The sequence below is a fragment of the Zonotrichia leucophrys genome, chromosome 2, assembly GCF_028769735.1.
Source record: "Zonotrichia leucophrys gambelii isolate GWCS_2022_RI chromosome 2, RI_Zleu_2.0, whole genome shotgun sequence".
NCBI classification, from domain to species: domain Eukaryota; kingdom Metazoa; phylum Chordata; class Aves; order Passeriformes; family Passerellidae; genus Zonotrichia; species Zonotrichia leucophrys.
Genome location: NC_088171.1, coordinates 153,313,092 through 153,324,861, shown reverse-complemented (window position 1 = coordinate 153,324,861; position 11,770 = coordinate 153,313,092). Strand labels below are relative to the sequence as shown.

The 11,770-nt window shown below is 53.6% G+C and overlaps 1 pseudogene; it reads right to left on the bottom strand.

Annotated features, from left to right (window-relative positions):
• Nucleotides 1–9,333: 9,333 nt before the first annotated feature.
• Nucleotides 9,334–11,004, bottom strand: LOC135442967 (erythroblast NAD(P)(+)--arginine ADP-ribosyltransferase-like; annotated as a pseudogene).
• Nucleotides 11,005–11,770: the final 766 nt, after the last annotated feature.

Sequence of the window (11,770 nt, the reverse complement as noted above, 5' to 3'; positions counted from 1 at the left end):
AGGACCTGCCCTTTCCCTGTTGAACCTCCCAGTTTCCAGCCTTTAAGGTCCCCTAAAGTGCAGGATGTGGCAGGATGCTCTGCCTGGAATGTGGCCAAGGGACAATGCCCCATTTGTGGCCATCAGGGCTGCATTGAGAGGGATCTTGTGCTGATTTTGTTGCTGACTGGGGTGAAAACCAGCCCAAATCACCAACCTGGAATTAACAACTGAGGATGAAGCACCAGAGCTTGGCCTGGCTGTCCATCATGTGACCCTGGGAACATTGAGTCCCCTTTCAGACAGAGATTCCTCTGCCCTACTCTGCTTGCAATGAAATGTGTGTGAGGATCCTCCCTTGGGATCCGCCTTGAGGCTGAAAGACATTTTCCAAGATTGTTGCTGTGGGGAGTAACTAGAGCCCTGTTTAGGAATTGTCTCTTTTTGCTGGCTTTGTCAGAATTATATAATGGAATTGTTTTGATAGAAGTATTTATTAGAATTTCTTTGCGCAATGGCCTTGGTGGCCACACTGGACATGGTGGCTGTGGTAGCCTTGTAGCTGAGGGAGTCTTGGTGATCATGGTGGCCACAGCTGCCACAGCGACCACAGTGTCCTTGGTGATCTTGATGACCTCATGGCTTATTGTCCTGAAGTGTTGTAAAAATGGGGCTTCTGGGGCTCTTTTTCACCAAATACTGTGATACCAAAGGGACTGTTCCTGAAACAATTTCTTTGCACATGTGCTGTTGTTTCCTGTTACAGAACTTGCCAAAACTCCACTGGAGTTCCCTTTATCTGTTTCTCCATGGGTTCTAGCTGTGATTTTCATCTTGTGTGCTCACCTCTCCCTCCTTTTATCATTTCTGCCAGTTTGTCTTCAGGCTCTGTCCAGCACCTTCAGGGGAAGGGAAGATATCCATTCTCTGTTATTTGTCACTTGGTGACAGAAATGCTCCAGTCCTGTCATCATCCATGCTGCCATCCAGGATCTCCAGGTCTTTCCTGTTCTGTAGAGCCCAGAATGGGAAAGAGCACTGGGCAGAGCTGGACATGGCACTGCGCAGAGCTGGACATGGCACTGGACAGAACTAGAAATAGCCCTGGGAAGAGGTCAACACAGCCATGAGCACAGCTGGAAATGGCTCTGGACAGAGTTGGGCACAGCCCTCCTGATGTACCTCACTGGGCAGGGACAGGGACACGATCACTACCTGACTTCCTGGCCTCACTTATCTGAGTGCCCTCCAAATCCCTCCTGGCCCCAGGCCACATGGCCAGCTCCATTGGTCACCCAGCAGCACCCCCAGGTCATTCCCCAGAGCTGCTCCAGCAGGTCCCCACCAGCCAGGGAGGGCACTGGTGCTAAATTGAGCTAAAACCAGTCCAAATCACCAACCCTAAATTGACAATGGAGGGTAAAGCACCAGAGCTGGGACTGGCCATCCATCACCTGACCCTGGCAATGCCCAGTCCCCTCTCAGACAGAAATTCTTCTCCCCTATTCATACTTGGAATGAAATATGTGTGAGGTTCCTCCCTCAGGAAGGGGATGCTCCCCAACAGTCCTCCTCAATGGTGGGAGAAAGGGACGTTCCCACAAGTGTTGGTATGGGGAGTGACAATGAGCCCTGCTTAGGAATTGTCACTGTTGACTGGCTCTATAAGAATTACTTCATGGAGTCATTTTGGTAGAATTATTTAATGGAGTTGTTTTGATAGAATCATGTAATAGATTTGATTTGACAGAATAATTTAATAGAATTTGAATTGACCAAAATGAAACTTCTGGCCACACTGTGCCTGGAACCGGACATCATGCACACCCCAGAACACATGGTGACACTGCCCATTCTGAGCATGCCTCAGTGTCACCAGTGCCTGGGTCAGCAGTAAATGCAGCATTTTGAAGTGGAAGCTTTTCTGGTATTCCTGGCTGGAGCGCCCGGCCACAAGCACGGCTGCGTAGAAGTGCTTGTAAATGTCCTTTGTTGTGGACACCATGAGAGCAATGGCCTGGGCTGGGGATTCCAGAGGGGACAAAGGGGACACAGGAGAGCCCTGCTTGTGCCATTGAGCCTCAACCTTCACCGAGGTCTGGGTGAAGAGAGGATTCACCTGGAACTCAGAGTGGCTGAGGTCCGGCAATGCCGCGATAATGGCAGGGCCGCAGCCCTGGTACTGGTCATTGAAGGAGTCCTGGGCCATGTCCTGGGATTGGGTCCCCAGGGGGCTGGGAGATGTTGGAGAGGCATAATAACCCCAGGATTTGGGATCAGGGAACCTGGACATGCCCAGGGGTCTGCTGGCCAGGAGTGCCTCCCTTCCCTCTGGGCTGGTGCCACTCCCCTGCCCAGTCCCACATTAAGGAACCCTCCCCATGTCTCCTCTGTGTCCCCTCTTTGTCCTCCAGTGTCCCAGCCTGGTCCCTGCAGCCTCTCCCTACCATGGCCCCCTGGCTCAGATCCTGGCACTGCTGGCAATGGCCATGCGCACCACAACTGTCAATGTGATCCCCCTGGACATGGCCCCAGACCCCTTTGATGACCAGTACCGGGGCTGTGGCCCTGACATGAAGGCGGCATTGCCGGCCCTCAACGGCTCCGAGTTTGAGCAGAACAAGATTTTTGCTGAGGTTTGGGTAAAGGCTGCAGCCAAGGTGCAGAATCAGGGCCCCCCTGAGTCCCCTCTGTCCCCAGACCAGGCCACTGCCATCATGGCCTTTGCAACATATGATCTGTCCAGCATGTTCAGTGAGGCCGTGCTTGTGGCTGGGGGTTCCAGCCAGGAGTACCGAGACCACTTCCACTTCAAAATGCTGCATTTCCTGCTGACCGACGCCGTGGCCACACTGAGGGATGCTCAGAATGGGCAGTGTCGGGACTTGTTCCTGAAGGTGTGCAACAGCTGGTTCGAGGCACAGCGTGGTGTGTATTTTTTGCAATACACGGGCAAAAGCAAGAAAAGGAGTGAGAAGTGTGGATACCCAAGATGAACGTGGATGGAATTCCTGGAGAAAGAGATAAAGGAACTCCAATGAGGGTCTTTCGCAACTTCTGGACCAAAGAAGGAGCAGTGCCTGCAAAAAGCAGAAGTTGCAGGAAAGGTCATCTGGCATATTGGGGCACTCAGTGAAAACCTCACCCAGAAACCCCTTTGGGTGACCCTCCAGTACCAAAAAAGGACTTCCAGAAAGAGGCAGAACCATGCAAATTATTTCCAGAGAAAGTGATGTATCTGCATTAGCTAAGAAGTCCCTTCTAATGAATATTTGTAATTGTGGTGGATGAATACCCCTTGTCAAAATCCTCCCTGACCTGCAGGACCAGGAGAGATCTGTAGTGAGTGCAAGCTGAGAAAGAATTCCGGTTTTCTGATACCTGCAGTTCCTTCAGGGAGTTCGCTCTGGCTGATTTTGGTATCAGGGCCTGGGGGGACTCCAGGGGACACTTGGAGGGAGGGAGAGTGGACATTGACATGGGGACTGGGGCCCTGGGGGGTACTGGGGGGACCCTGGGGGAGAATGCGATGTGGGTTTGGGATCACAGGTGGAAGCTGGGGACACTGGGACATGGATGGGTAAGGGCTGGGAAGAGGGGGCCTGTGATGTGACGGCCATGGGAGGGCTGGAGGACACTGCAGGCGGCAGGGGGTGATGCCTGCATTTGGGTTGGGGTCCTGGGGTGTATCGTTTCCAACACTCTTAAAAGGGACACCAGAGTGGGAATGGGATTGGGGTCTGGGGGTGGACTGAGAGGGACAAATAGGGTGTCAGGGAGTGACCCCAGATTTGGGCTGGGGTCCTGGGGGGGCTGAGGGGACTCCAGGGGAATGGCTCAAAACTCTGGGAGTGGAATTAAGGTCTCTGGGACAACTGGAGGACACTGGAGCATCGAGGAGTGATCCCAGGATTTGGGATCAGGGTCCCAGGACATCTCCAGAGGTCTCCTGGCCAGGGCTGCCCTCGTCCCTGTGCTGACCCCCCTGTCCCTCTCCAGTCCCTGCCCAGGGAAGCCTCCCCAAGTTCCCCCATGTCCCTCAGCGTCCCCTGTGTTCCCCCGTGTACACCTGTCCTCTGTGTCCCACAGTGTCCCACACTGGCCACTGTGGCCTCTCTTCTCCATGGCCCCCCTGGCTCACACCCTGGCACTGCTGGCAATGACCGTGTCCACTGTGGCCATCAAGGTGGTGCCCCTGGACATGGCCCACAACTCTTTTGATGACCAGTACCTCAACTGTGGCCCTGCCATGGCTGAGGCCTTGCCGGCCCTCAATGGCTCTGAGTTCCAGGAGAACAAGGAGTTTTCCCAGGCCTGGGTGAAGGCCGCGGTTGAGTGGCAGAAGCGGGGCTCCTCTTCATCCCCTCTGTCCCCAGCCCAGGCCATCGCCCTCATGGCCTACAAAATGAAGGATGTGTATAGGGAGTTCAATGAAGCCGTGCGCGAGGCTGGGCTCTCCCGCCAGGAATAACGGGACAACTTTCACTTCAAAACGCTGCATTTCCTGTTGACCCAGGCCCTCCAGAAGCTGAGACGCCCTAATGAGTGTCCAGATGTGTTCCGTGGGGTGAGGACGGTCCAGTTCAATGTGACACCTGGTGAGAAAGTCTGCTTTGGTCAATTCACTTTCTCGTCACTGGAAAAAATGGTGGCCCAGCGTTATGGGACAGACACAATGTTTGAGGTGTACACGTGCCACGGTGCCGACATCCAGAAATTCTCCAATCAAAGTGTGAAGGAGGTGCTGATCCCGCCCTTCGAGACCTTTGTTGCGCGAGGGCGTACGCGGCCCTAGGTCCGGCTAGCTGGTGAGGGGCGAAGGCCAACGCCCCAGCGCATCAGAAGGCAGCCCCCCTCGGCGTCTTGGCCTCGGGCTGGGCTGGGTGATAGCTTGGAGCGGCGCGCTGCGAGACGAATAAGGAGGCGACCACTTGCTGGAGGTAAACTGTCGGTTTATTACAGAAGCACCAAAGGGGATGGGCACCACCAGCAAATGGTCCCGAACAGGGGGCGAGACAGGGTTTTAAGGGAAAAAGGGGGGAAAAGGTAGGGAAGCCTAGCTAACCAATAGTAATACATATTTGGAGGTGCTAAACATAATTGACATACCTAAATAACCAACTATTATAAAGCAAAGGAGGGGCCCCGGGACGGCAGCCAACCATAACCCCCAGAGAGAAGAAGGTTCTCGAAACCTGGGAGGAGAAGGGGGTGATTGACTGGGCCCAGGGAGGAGACAACTTTCCCTTATAAGGGAAACTAGGGGAGGAGAAGGTTACCATAGCAACTTAGCTGACAGGGTAGCAGTGGCGGGAAATAGTGTTGAAGGGAGGAACCATTTACAGAAAACAGGAGGATACAATACAGAAAATGGGGGAGCAAACTAAAAAACTTAAGAACACACTACAGCACTTTGTGGTCACCAAAGTCACCAGGGAAGGGAAGAAAGTGCAGATTGAGCTTCGCTCCACCGAGAACTCCAGCAACTACAACTGCGAGTGGTTGCAAGGTGACATCATGGGAACAACCTGGGGGATGGGGACACTCAGTGAGGGCTGGGGACAAGGACACACATTGCTGCAGACACCCATGGCCCAGAGGGGACAAGGACACCCACTAGGGTTGGGATACAGGACACCCAGAGCTGGGGACAAGGTCAGGGACAGCATTGCTTGGGCACAGGGGTTGGGAACACCCAGTGCCAGGTGAGGGGGACAGGGATCTCCAGTTCTGGGGCTGGGGACAAGGTACATGGTACATGGCTGGGTAGTGGCGAAATGGGCCTTATTGTGGCCCTCTCTGACTCCACACCCTCTGGATCCCCCACCACCTCTTTCCTCCCTGCCATGGCGCTCCTGATGCCCCCCCGACCCTCCCACCCCATGATCCCCCTGACCCCTCTCTTTGTCCCCACAGCTGAGAGCCTCCCCTGGAGCTCCCTCCACCTTGGGGGGCTTCTACTGGCCACCGTGGCCATGGCAGTGGCCACTGGAACCCTCTAAGCCACGAGCCCACCAAAGTCAGTGTGGTCTTGGGGTCCACTGCGGCCACCCTGGTCATGAAGGCCACCCGGACCCTCAGAGGCCACCAAGGCTACTGACACCATTTCAGCCACTATGGTCACTTTGTTCACTGTGACCACTGCAGCTGTTATTGCCACTGTGGCCACCATGGTCACTGTAACAAGGTGTCCATCCAGGGGAAGACCCTCTGAGAACTGTCCAGCGAGGGAGTGATGCCAGGATAGGAGGACCAGCATGAGGGGGGCTGCCTTGCCTGATGCATCAATAAACTGCTGCTTGCTCATCTGCTATATAAGAAATGTATCAAAAACTTGATCCTTGCTCTCCTGGTATATCAAATGTTCATCAGAAATTTGATTCTTGCTTGCCTGGTGTATTAAAAGTTTAACAAATTGGCTGCTGGCTCGCTTGATGTATCCGCTACAGCTCCTTTAATCCCTTTCCTGAAGGGCACCTCATTACCTAAAATAAAGCAGTTCCTGGAATTTTTGTTAGAGGCAACTTAAAGCTTTATTTTTCAAACTTTGATCTCCAAAGTGGTGCTGGAGAAATGTTCCTCCCTTTTTCCTGAAATGGGAATGTTTCCTTTTTCACTGCAGATGCTCAGAATGGACCTGGAGGGGCTGGAGCATGTCCAGGGAAGGGATGGAGCACCAGGAAGGGCTGAGAAAGCTGGTGGGAGCTGCTCAGTGGAATTGAAAAAGGATGAATAATTAGTTTGGAGCCTGTTCCAAAGTTTCTGATTTGTGGTAACACTTCAGAAGAAGCATTGGGAGGAAACAAATAAAAACAAACAGAATGAAGAAGGATGAAAAATAAAATAGAGAAACGGGGACAGAGGTAACACCATCCATTTATTGATGGAAAAGACCTTGATGTTTCACTCAGGAAACTCTTTTTTGTTTCAAAGCAGTGATTTTCCTTCTTTACTTGCTCATCTCCTGGAACTCGCTGTGCAGTTGTAGTTTGGAAAATGTCCACCGGATGGCAGCACCGAGTGTGGGAAATCAGTGACCCTGCGCTGCTCCCAGCTGCAGTTCCGGATGCCAACAGCAGGCGGCAGCACGAGCTGCTGGCACTGCCGAGCGCCCGCCCCGCCCCATCCCGGCCCCGGGGGCTCTGAAATGGTTTGGGATGGAGCGACCCTGACATATTGACCCCACTCTTGCCAACATCCCCTGGGTCCCTCCTGGCCCCAGGCCACATGGCCAGCTCCACTGGTAACCCACCAGCATCCTCAGGTCCTTCTCCACAGGTGCTCTTGCAGGTCAACCCCAGCCTGGACTGGCACTGGGGACTGTCCCTACCCAGGGGCAGGATCTGCCCTTGCCTTCTTGAACCTTCCAATTTCCAGCCTTTAAGGCCCTCTGAACCGGAGGATGTGACAGGATGCTCCACTTGGAATGTGGCCAAGGGACAATGCCTCATTTGTGGCCGTCAGGGCTGCATTGAGAGAGGTCTGGTGCTGATTTTGGTGCTGAATTGGGCTAAAACCAGCCCAAATCACCAACCCGGAATTGATAACTAAGACTGAAGCACCAGAGTTGGGCCGGGCCATCCATCAGCTGACTGTGGGAGTGTGCAGTCCCCTCTCAGAAAGAGATTCCTCTCCCCTCTTCCTGCTTAAAATGAAATATGTGTGACATTCCTCCCTCGGGAAGGGGATGCTCCCAAAGGATCCTCCTCAAGGCAGAGAGAAAGAGACATTCCCATAAGTGCTGGTGTGGGGAGTGACATTGAGCCTTGCCTAGGATTTGTCAGATTTTTGCTTGCTTTATCAGAATTCTGTAATGGCATTGTTTTGATTGAATATTTTAATAGAATTTCTTTGCATAATGATATTGGTAGCCATGGTGGCTGTGGTAGCCTTACGGCTGAGAGATTCAGGTGATTATGGTGGCCACAGTGGCCTTGGTGATTATAGTGACCATGGAGGCCAGAGTGGCAGTGGTGGCCGCAGTGCCACAGTGATAATGACCACAGTGACCTCATGGTGGCAATAGTGGCCAAGGTGGCCATAGTGGCAGTGGTGGCCTTGGTAGCCTTGGTGGTGTTGTTTCCCTAGGGGCCCTGGTAGTACTGGTGATCAGGGTGGCCACAGTGACCTTGGTGATCAGGGTGGCCACGGTTACCGCAGTGACCACATTGACCTTGGAACCCGTGGTGGTTTCGTGGCTCAGAGGATCCCAGTGGCTACTGCCAGGGCTGTGGTGGCCAGGAGCAGTCCTCCAAGTTGGAAGGAAGCCCTGGGGATGCTCTCACACATCAAAACTATGATCAATAACTTATCGCCCTCTATCACAAATCCTATTCTGAACCCTAGTTGCTAACGTCCTCATCCTAACCTGAGTGGGCAGCCAACCAGTAGAACACCCATTCATCATTATAGGCCAACAGCCTCATTCACTTACTTCACAATCTTTCCAGTTTTATTCCCCCTTGTGGCCGCCCTAGAAAACAAGCTACTCACACTCCAATTAACTCTAACAATTTATAAAAACATTGGTCTTGTAAGCCAAAGATGGAAGAATAAACCCCTTCCTAGAGTAACCCTAATGTTACCCCACTACTTCAGGAAGAAAGGACTCAAACCTTCATCTCCAACTCCCAAAGCTGGCATTTTAAGCCAAACTGCATCCTGACCCCTCCGCTGAACAGCCCAATTGCCCCTCGAGATAACCCACACACAAGCTCCAGCACCACAAAGTCAACAACAACCCTCACCCCCCAATTACAAACAACCCCACCCCCTCTGAATAAAGCAGAGCCACCCCACTAAAATCCAACCAAATACACAATGGACCCCCATTATTCACCATCCCTTTGTCCACTAATAGTCCCAACACATCCCCAATAGCAAGCCCCACCACAACAACCAAACCTATCCAAAAACTGAAACCAACAACCCCACAACCAGCCCAAGCTTCAGGATAACAACACTGAATAAACAAACACGACCAACATCCCCCCTCAATAAACCATAACAAGCACCAAAGAAACCAAAGAAACCCCCAAATTCACTAATTAAACCCAACGTGCAACAGCCGCTACAACCAACCCTAACACCCCATAATAAGGAGATAGATTAGACCCAACTAATCCCCTAAAACCCCCCTAAAACAAAACATGGTGGCCAGAGTGTCTGTGGTGGCCTCAGTGCCACAGTGACAATGGTGGCCACAGTGACCTCATGGCGGCAAGAGTTGCCAAGGTGGCCAGAGTGGCAGTGGTGGCCTTGGCAGCCTTGGTGGTCTTGTTTCTCTAGGGGTCATGGTGGTCTTGGTGATCAAGGTGGCCACAGTGATCTTGGAGGCCATGGTGGTCTCAAGGCTCAGAGGATCCCGGTGGCCACTGCCAGGGCTGTGGTGGCCAGGATGAGTCCTCCAAAGTGGAAGGGAGGCCTGGGCATGCTGCCACCTGGGGGACAAAGAGAGGGACATCAGGGGGATCATGGGGGAGTGAGGGGGTGGGGGAGGACCATAATGGGGGATTAGGGGTGACAGGAGAGATGGGGGCCATGAGATGACAGGTGACAGGCTACAGGCACCAGGGAGGACAGGGGAGTCATGGTGGGCTTTAGGATGACAGGGGTAGGGGAAGTCAGGGGATGCTGTGGCTGGTGACAGGGGGTGTCAGGGTGTTGTAGTGTGTTTTCTTTATATGTCATGTTCACTATTTAATTTCTGGTTTTGTAATCTCTCTGTATTTTCCTCTCCCTGTCTTTAGAGTGACATAGACTTGCTTTTTCATCATTATTCAGTTTAGTTAAGTACCTAGCAAAACTAACAGTAAGCTTAGGACTGTCTTTTGTCCTTGGGTGTGCGTGACAGCCATCTCAACATCTTCATCCCCTTTGGTGGGGAGGCACAGGATCAGAATGGGGACATCTCTGTCTCTGTTTCTCTCCCTGTTGTCCCCTGGCTGGGGTTCCCCTCCTAGATGTGGGAATCCCCATCCTGGTGCCCTGTCATGGGTGTTCCTGTCCCTGTGTCCGCAATGGGTGTCCCCAAACTTGGTGTCCCCAGCATGAGGTGTTCCTGTCCTCAAACTCTCAGTGAGTGTCCCCACTCCCGTGCCTGTCTGGTGTCCCTGTCTCGTGGTGTCCCCTGGTTCACACCCCCCGTGGTGTCCCCAGCACTGGGTATCCCTGTCCTTGTTCCCAGCAGTGGGTGCTCCTATTCCCACAAACACAGTGTCCCTGTCCCCCATGCCCAGAGATTGTCATTGTCCCTGTGCCTTCTTATGGGCCACAGTGGGTGTCCCCATCGCCCCAGGCTGTCACCTGTGGTGTCGCCGTTCACCCACTCGCAGTTGTACTTGCTGGTGAGATTTTTGGTGCACAGCTGAATCCTCGTCCTGTCTACTTCCTGCCAGACTTCAGTGACCTCGAAGGTCTCAAAGGGTGAGATCAGCACCTTCTTCTCGTCAGGATACTTGGAGAATTTCTTGATTCCCACCCCGTTGCACGTGTGCACCTGGAACACCGTGGCATTCCCAAATATCTTGTCTGTTGTTTCACTCTCTGACGCCGACATGAATTGACCAAAACGGACAATGTCACCAGGCTTTGCCTTGAACTGGTACCTGCTCACCCCCCAGTATATTTCGTGACACTGTGGTCCTCGAATGACCCTCAGTGTCGTCCAGGCCTGGGTCAGCAGGAAATGCAGAGTTTTGAAGTGGAAGTTGTCCCGGTATTCCTGGCGGTATGTCCAGCTCTACGCACGGCTGTGTTGAACTCTCTGTAGAGGTCATCCAATGTGAAGGCCATGATGGCGATGGCCTGGGCTGGAGATGACAGAGGGGACAGGGGGGACCCCCGACCCTGCCACTCGGCTGTGGCCTTAGTCCAGGCCTGGGCAAAGAGAGGGTTCTTCTGCAACTCGGAGCTGTTGAGGGCCGGCAACTTTGCATTCATGTCAGGGACACAGTCCTTGTACTGGTCATCGAAGGAGTCCCAGGCCATGTCCAGGGTCACCACCTCAACAGCTGCGGTGGCCATGGCCATTGCCAGCAGTGCCAGGGTCTGAGCCAGGATTGCCATAGAGTGGAGAGGCCACAGGGACCAGGGTGGAACACTGGAGTACACAGAGGGGACACAGAGGAGACAAAGGGAGGGTTCCTCAGTGAGGGACGGGGATGGGGAGTGGGGTCAGCCCCAGGAGAAAGGAGGCACTCCTGGCCAGCAGACCCCTGGGCATGTCTGGGGTCCCTGATCCCAAATTCTGGGGTTACTGAGGCCTCCCCAATGTCCCCCAGCCCCAGGGACCCTAATTCCAATCCCACAGTACTGTGTCCTCCTGGCCCCCCAGAAGCCCAATCCTACTCCCACGACTACAAGTCCCCTCAGCCTCAGCAGGATCCTGACCCAAATTGTGGGGTCACTTCCTGAGACCCCCAGTGTCACCCTCTGCCTGTCCCCAGACCCCAATCCCACTCCCATTCCCCAATTTCTTCAGTGTCACCCCAGAACATCAACCCAAATCCAGGCATCACCCTCTGCCCCCACAGTGTTTCCCAGCTCCCCCCATCACCCCAATCCCACTCCCACCATCCCATGTCCCCCCGCATTTTCCCTCAGAGCCCCCCATTACCCCGATCCCAGATCTGTGACTCCCTCAGTGTCCCCCCAGCACCACAATCCCAATCCCTCTGTTCCATGTCCCCCCCAAGTGTCCTCAGGTGTCCCCCCAGCCTCGATACCAAAATCAGCCGGAGTGAACTCCCTGATGGAACTGCAGGTATCAAAAAGCTGGAATTCTTTATGA